The sequence below is a fragment of the Rhododendron vialii genome, chromosome 5a (assembly GCF_030253575.1).
Source record: "Rhododendron vialii isolate Sample 1 chromosome 5a, ASM3025357v1".
Classification (NCBI taxonomy): Eukaryota; Viridiplantae; Streptophyta; class Magnoliopsida; order Ericales; family Ericaceae; genus Rhododendron; species Rhododendron vialii.
In genome coordinates, this window is record NC_080561.1 from 19,909,215 (window position 1) to 19,917,324 (window position 8,110).

At 36.3% G+C, this 8,110-nt stretch overlaps 1 long non-coding RNA gene across 4 annotated transcripts; it reads right to left on the reverse strand.

Annotated features, from left to right (window-relative positions):
- Positions 1 to 380: 380 nt before the first annotated feature.
- On the reverse strand, positions 381 to 6,218 carry LOC131327035 (uncharacterized). 4 transcript variants are annotated; one of them, XR_009200156.1, is made up of 4 exons: positions 5,827 to 6,218; positions 3,869 to 4,241; positions 3,151 to 3,191; positions 381 to 3,070 (listed from the first exon to the last, which is right to left on the reverse strand). It is a non-coding gene; the product is annotated as an uncharacterized LOC131327035 (long non-coding RNA). The 4 variants fall into 4 exon arrangements; XR_009200157.1 differs by having other exon boundaries at positions 381 to 3,991; positions 4,138 to 4,241; XR_009200158.1 differs by having other exon boundaries at positions 381 to 3,991; positions 4,116 to 4,241.
- Between the last annotated feature and the right edge of the window lie 1,892 nt (positions 6,219 to 8,110).

An 8,110-nucleotide genomic window follows, 5' to 3' on the forward strand; every position in this document is an offset into this window, starting at 1 on the left:
GACAATGAGAGATATTGTGTTTTTTGGCTTTTGAAAGTATATTAACATCAATTTATATGGTTATCTGTCCAATTTTGTTCTCTCAATGTTTTCAAGACAATATACAGATACAGTTATCTTTGAGATTCTTGTTTCTTTGTTGTACCAATATAGATAATGATATCTTCCGAATACTATTCTCTATAAATTGTCAATACAACAAACAAACAAGGTTATCTGTGACAATCTGAATTCTTTGCTATGCCAATCACATTAACTGATAATGAAATCTTCCTACATCAGAGGACAAATAATGCTATTTGTCTTTCTCTAGTCTCTGTGACTCCCAAATAAAATAACAAATGACATTATTTGTATTAATATGTACTATGTATCTCCCACCATTAAAGAACAAATTGTCTATGTTTAACTGTTCCCCGTGTCTCCAAGAAAAACATATCAAATAACCATATCTGTATTAATCTGGTTTGTATATCTCCCAACATAAGAGGACAATTAAAGTTAGAGGACAAATAAAGTTATTTGTGATTGTCTGTTCAGAAAAACATAAAAGATGACATCATCTGATTTTATCTACTCTAAGTATATTCCAAAAAACACTAAAAACTACTATCAGTACAACACTATCTCAGTTTAACATATTATCTATATTGATCTACAATATCTTCTATATAATAAGCTAGCTCATTTTTTGAATCTTATGTACATGAATCTAACGACCCAAAATTTTCACTCATAAATCCTATGGCTGAATTAGGTTTTGAGGTTTCCAGCTATACAGTCTCCTCCTCAGCATTACGTTTGTCCCAAATTGTCATGCCCTCGATTTTGAACATAATAAAATGATACTCCGTACTTGTAATAACCTTCTTCTTTTTTTAAAGCTTCCCCTTATTCATACCCTAGTGCATGCCCATGCCTGCAGGCACGGGTCGAACGATCGGCACACGCAAATAAACATTGAACTCATGTGCAATATATCATCCACTACCCAATGAATTCAACTATGTAAAAAATAATAACCCAAACATATTCGAGTGACCTTAGTTATGTGTGAACAAACTAATCGTACCCAAAGGCACATACCAACATAATTTTATCACCATGAAAAACAAACCAATTATTCGTGCTCACAGCACTACTTACAAATTTAGAGTGTATTTACTATTTAAGATAGGAATGTATTACAATCAGATTGGATTTCTACATGAATTCATATTGTGCATCTGCTCACTTTCTCTTCCATTTTGATTGAAGCCAACAACCAAATCAATGCAACATACAACACATGACCATAAGAGGAAATGACCAAAACAAAAACATAAAAGATAGGAAGAAAACAAAAACAAAATAGAGAAGGCCACATGTCCTCTCAAATGTAACCCCTGCACTATCAGTTGCAAGGAGATTTTTCTTGTGAACAAAGAGTTGTGGGGTTTCAAAGGAAACCATTTCTTTCCGTTCAATTCCTATATCTTCCAAGACATAGTCAATTTGTTGCCCTCTCATGGAGTTGTTTTTAGAGTTGTTAGCCTGTTTCTACAATACATCATGATCTTGCATTCCTTGATCAAATTGCTACGAAGTTGGTTTTCTTTGATCAAATTCACCGCTTTCAGCCCCCTATTTCTACTTGAGTCAGTCCTTGTCCCTAGATGTATCCAAGTCTTAGGGCTAACCCCCCGAAGTTTAGCCTTCATGCTCACGCAGTCATGTAACTGTTAACCCAATGTACTCCACCAAAGCAAGCAATTAATTTTGAAGTAGTCAATTTCATGTTAAACCGCATTATGCAAGAAAATTGTAAGTCACTCAATGACAAGTATATCAACCAAAGACACCAAGTTTGAGAACAGAACAAGTAATGGCTCTAACCGGAAGTTATTCCTAAACAAACCTTAAAGAAGTAAATAAACCTTAAGACCATCATTTCCATGAAACTATATCCAATATCTCAGTCCCTGGACAATACAACCAATAAACAAACCATTCATAAAGACGACGAACAATTAAAACTCAAATTTAGTGTGCAAACAAAACCTCATAAGCTTGCTATTGCAGCCTTTTCAATTAGCTTAATGTACCATTCATAATGACCAATGACCATGGACAAATGAATAGGAAAAAGCATCAAATGTAATACGGGGCACCCCAATGGCATGACATGACTACTGTGAGGGTTAATCTAGGTCTTATTTTTATACATTTTGCATATTAGATGTTGTTGGACAATTTTTTTCGTTTTTCCAAGATCTAACAGTCAAGGGTTCCAAGTTGAAACCACCACCAACTAAACCTTTTGCATAAATAATTTTTTTAGTTTTGCCTGGCGTGATCTATTAAACTGTGCATTCCACACCAGCTAGAAATTGGTGACAACATTATATCTATTCATGTGTATAGTAAAAATAGATGCAAGAGATGTTTTACTAGCTAGAAATCAGCCACATCATTATACTATTTACGTGTATGTTAAAAATAGATGCAAGTGACATTGTACTAGTGATTGGAACTCCCTTCAGTAACTCCAGTTGATGTGGTTTTGCACCAAAGTCTATGCCTCAGCCACCCAGTAACAATGGAAAACAGACAGCAAAACAAAGGCACTACAACAGATGCAACCAACAACAACAAATGCAGCAGCAAAAACAACTAAATGGCAGCCCAACCACAAAGCAGTCCCGAAAGATGTACGGCATCCCTGCTAGCCAAGAAGAGAGACAAATAGATACCCCAATCAGAGAAGTGGCACCCGATGAAACATACTCTGAAGTCCAAATTATTAATTTTTTAGGAAAGTGTCCAAAATGTCATGCTGGCATCATTTCATCTACAAAAAAGGCGTCATTTTTTAGTTTTCACTAAATGCAGAAATAATCGTAACAACCGACGTAATGTTATCGATGCGATATTGTGGACATTTTTTTGTCAAAAAGGAAGAATGTTGGGTCTGAAGGAAGTTTTAGAAACAAACCATCCATGGTTTGTATCAGTGAAGATCATGAAGCACAAACTTCTTTACCTCTTTTTATATCAATGACCAAAATATACACAGATTCATTCCTGCAAACTATAGTCACATAGGGTCAGAAATAAACTGTAAGATAAACAAACCCTTATTATGTAGGAAAATAATTTCAAAGAAATTACCTCTAGTAATTTCACATCATAGCTCAGTCATAGCTTCATTCCTGGAAAGAAAAAATAAAAAAGGTTTGGGAGGCAGTGAGATGTTTGAATTTTAAATTCATGTGCATTATCCAGTGTTCTAAAACTCGCTATTCAGTACTCGCTCGGCTAGGTACCTTAGAGTGAGTACTCGGCATTAGTCGGTGAGTACTCGATGAGTAATGCCCACCGAGAAGGGGATTAGTCCCCTCGGCCAGGCACCTTGGAGTGAGTACTCGATGAGGAATACCGAGTTTTAGAACACTGGCATTATCTTAAGTGATACTTCATTAAATGCAATACTTTCATTGAAATTTATCTCAAGTGTGTTATCATAGAGTTCAAAGAGAACCATATCATGGAACACATTAACCGAAAAATGGCATAACCATGACCTCTGCACCGCTGAAATTGGGCGCGTCGCGCTGCTCGAAGCATTTTTTCCCTGATTACACATATAGACCTCACTAAAATTTTTTTGATCATACCGAACTCACTCAAATTTTTTTTGATCCGGATAATCGCCTCAAGGGCTACAGAACTCACTCAATTGGAAAGAACTAAAAGCACCCAAATACCCTGAAGCAAGAGACCAAATGAAGATACTAAATTAAATGGCTTAATCTATTGTGGATCCAACAAACAAACCACACTTTACGCAAACTTCATTGAATGCAATACTTTCGTTGAAATTTTTTACCTTTTGAAACTAACCAGTGGCAGTGTTGGGTTTAACTCAACCAAAGCCTTTTCCAGTTTTATCACCGATTCCTCTTCATTGGGCTCGAATTCTATTTGTTCCTCTTCCATCATGGTTTTTAGCCTTAATCAAACAAAAGAATCAGGGAAAAACTTTTTCTATGCTCGAAAAGACATAGCAATATGAGCTATTACTGATGGAGAGGTAGTTTGGTGTGTATTCTTCAAAAAACACAAAACTATGGTACTTGGTTTCTAGAAATAAATCACCTGATTTCTTTCGAGTTTCAGTTGGGCTATCTACTCGATGTGCAAGAAAACCCATGTTCCATCTCTTGAAAAAAGAACTTGAGTTGCCACTTTCTTACCATCTTCTGAAAAGAAGCCGACAGTGATAACTTAAGCTAAAAAACCAATATTTGATGTTTATTATAGAGAACAACAAGGGCATGTCCCCTCTAAAGGCTAAAGCCTCATGTGTTATTGAGTAGAAAATAGTACAATCGCCGTAAGAGAATAAAGAAAAATTGCATTTAGAAATCATGTTTTTAAATAGGTCTAAGATGGACAGTATAATGCACAACAATCAAAGGATTGGAGATTCAGTGGTGCAATTGTGTCGTGCACCACTGAGACATTGATAGAAATATGGGGAAACTTACCATCAGGCAACAATGGTTTCCATATAACCAAAAGGAAAACTAACATTTAGTGGATTATCAATAGAGAGGCCATGGTTGTGTGGCTTGCTCACTGTTGAAAAACAATAACTCAAGCATATGTAGTAAGTTAGTAAACTTACTTCTTGTTGCACTATTTATTAATACCCTAGTTTTTCCGAACTAGAGAAAGGAATACTCCATAATTTTCTCAGTAACCAAACAATCCCAAAACAAAAAAGAAAGAGAAGAAACTATTCAAGGAAATGACTAAGACCATGGACATTGCTATCGTAGGCGTACTCACATCTTTACTCGAAATCCAGAATATTTCTTCCTATTAGATAAAGATACAACTTAGTTCCAATACCAACCTATGAAAGTATGAGAAGAGATACTCCTTAGGGAAAAACATAAATACTTTAGTCTTAATAACTCACACTTGAATTACGGCATCTATAATATAGGCAAAGGGAAAAAGCATGAATTGCATAGGGAGAGAAGACTCTTTAATTAAATGCCCACTTGTTTAATTGTGGTTTCCTCTAAAAACTTTTCTTCAGTCAAACACTTAGAAGGCAATTGAAGTACATGTTCTGAAATGCCGAAAATCATATCATAAGGACACACATCTAAATTTAAATTGAAGAAAGTGTAGAGAAACCCAACAAAGGCCTTGTAGTCGTGGCCCATTAAGTCCATTAATTCCAATCAAGAAAAAGTAAACCAAATTCATACCCCAAAATGGTGAAAATGGATATGTTTAGTCGGTATTCAACGATCAACAACTAAATCAGTCCTATTTGCTTGGTATTCAACTACACAAACAAAAACTTGACTTTAATCAATCACTCTCAGTCTCCAATGGCAAGAGTTGATTGAAGATAGGAAGAAAACTTTATTGTATAACCTTCTCTTTTACAAATAATATCAGAAGGAAAAATGCAACCCAATGCAATAGCCTTCTTTTGCATGTATGCACACTGAAGTAAGTACCATTGCACCCATCCTGTTCTGCATCCAAGTTTAGGTCCAAATTGGACATAAACTCATTATTACCACATGAGCTAATAGCATACCTTTTAAAATAAGAGCTAAACGATCAAGAACTAGGTACCAATCAAACACACTTTTATACAATCAGGGGAAAATATATTTAGGAAAGGGTAGCCAAAAGATCAAGAAATTAGAAATGGCATTCACCCACTTGAAAACAAACCAACATGCATAACTCTAATTTACAGTTCTCCAGAAATCTGAAAGCATCAATTCTAATTTGAAAACTAAATATAGAACCAACCAGATTTGAAATTAAACCAAAAGGGGTTTTCTGGCCACGGCCTTGCACACGTTTGCCGCCCCTAGCCGGAGCTTGCCGACCACGTCGTCTTCTCCCGGTCTGACACCCTCACCATCGCCTCCTCCATCGTCCGCAAGAACGCCTCCTAGTTTCGCCCTTGCCTTTTTGCTCCTCTCTCACACGTTCTCTCTCCTCACCCTCGTCTCCCTCCTTGTCGCCTCTACGTCTACGGCCACACCTTCTCCGATGCCAAAACCCTGGGGATACTGATCATCGTCTTCCTCACCAGTGTCGGGTCGTTGCTCCTGTGGGGTTCACTGGTTGTTTAGGGTTCAAGAGCAGATCTGTTTCCATTCAATTGAGAGAGAGAGAGAGAGAGAGAGAGAGAGAGAGAGAGAGAGAGAGAGAGAGAGAGAGAGAGAGGCACATGTTATAAAGTAGGTGGGTTGTCTAATTTTGTGGTCTTTAAGTTTCCTATATTTACCAAAATGCCATGTGGTAGAATGAGGGGTGGAGATAAATCTGGACCGTTGGATTTGTTTATATGGGTAGATAAAATTTGTGTCAAGAAGAAATCTGAACCGTTGAAAAAGAATATTCCTAAAGATACTCATCCTATTTTATAAGATAGATAGATACCCATCACTAGCATGCCAGGTTAAACCAAATGATCCATATCCTTTACAATAGTGTATCCAACAGATTACAAACCAAAATACCAAGGGTAATCAACTAGCAAAGAGGAATAATAGTTTTACAGTCATTAGACATCAAACGACATGTAAATAAAATCAAAATTTCCTTTTAAAAATATAATTTACAAGGATAATCAAGTAAATCTTCAAGAGGCTTTCAAAATGACACCCAGGAAGAAAATGCTCCAAGCACTCCCAGCTATACGCTAAGGCGGGTACCTAAAAATGAAGGGTTGAGCATACACTTGTCCAGTAGAAAAATCTCCAACTAATTTTACATGCATATGAGTTGACAGGTACCTAAGAAACATTTTATGATTACTCCTATTATTTAGCAACAACCTTCTAAATGCAAGTATAAAATGCAGCACTATTCTCACTTGAGACTACTCAAAGTTCTCTTTCATATACCCACCAACACACACATCGACTATTTCTCATCTCAGGTTATCTTTTATAGGATCGTACTAGTCAAGTTTTCAATGTAAGTCTAATGTGTCAATGCCAAAGTAAACCCTCCTCAATTCATTACACCTCACCATACCGTATGTCCATTATGACCCCAAATACATATAGTCTCAACATTTATCGTCGAAGCAACGAGTAGAACACAACAAGGACAGCCACAAGTAATCGAATGGAAATACACTCCATAACTCTTGCCTACCAAAGGATGCTTTAACCACGCACAAATAGGAACACTATGAACAAAGCTTAGAACTATGAAATCAAAGCAATTTAATTAAGCTATCAAACATGCCTTCGTACTCCATCCCGTGTACGCTATTTCTTTCTAATTTCAAAGTATCCACTTCCGCATTACATTTGTCATGTTTACCTTTCAATCTTAATATTATCTTGTGAATTACCAAGTGACACACCAAATGGTGGTCCTAGAGACATTCTGAACGATTAGGATGCCAAAAAAGGGAGTCAACAACAAAGAACTTCATGATGAGCAAGATCTTACCACATGGAACAAACACATCTCACATTACATGGCTCATGCATTAACTAGATTTTCCATTTTCATTGTCACATATTACGATCTCAATTCCGAGTGTTAGGGACCTCGTTTGCCCCATTTCTGGCATCTCACCTTAAGGTGGATCTGTGGCTTTCATTTCGGCATCTTACCTTAAGGTGGATCCGTAGCTTTCTTATTACCATTCCATTACTCACAGTTCAATCTCCTATAATTTACAAGAAATTATCCAATGTAAAGAAAAACTCTATTTTACCCACTTGTTCCCATTCCAACACTAGAGTTATCGTAATATGAAAATATCAGATCATCATGCCTCAATACCAAAGATGCCCAAATATTCAATCTCAAGTAAAGATGTCAACAATCCAATAAAATGCATTAGTAGTTTCGTCATCAAGAAGCTTACACACCCATGTCAATACTTCAGGTCTTAAACCATTTTCAACTATATTACCTACCTAATCTCTTTTGTTCATTTTCCATTCCAATCTTGTAGAGACCCGTAAATTATTCTATTTTCTTTAATCGTAATATGTAGAAGATCGTGTTTTGATTAAATTATGTGTCTATTAATGTGGTTATACGGATATGCCTATAGTTG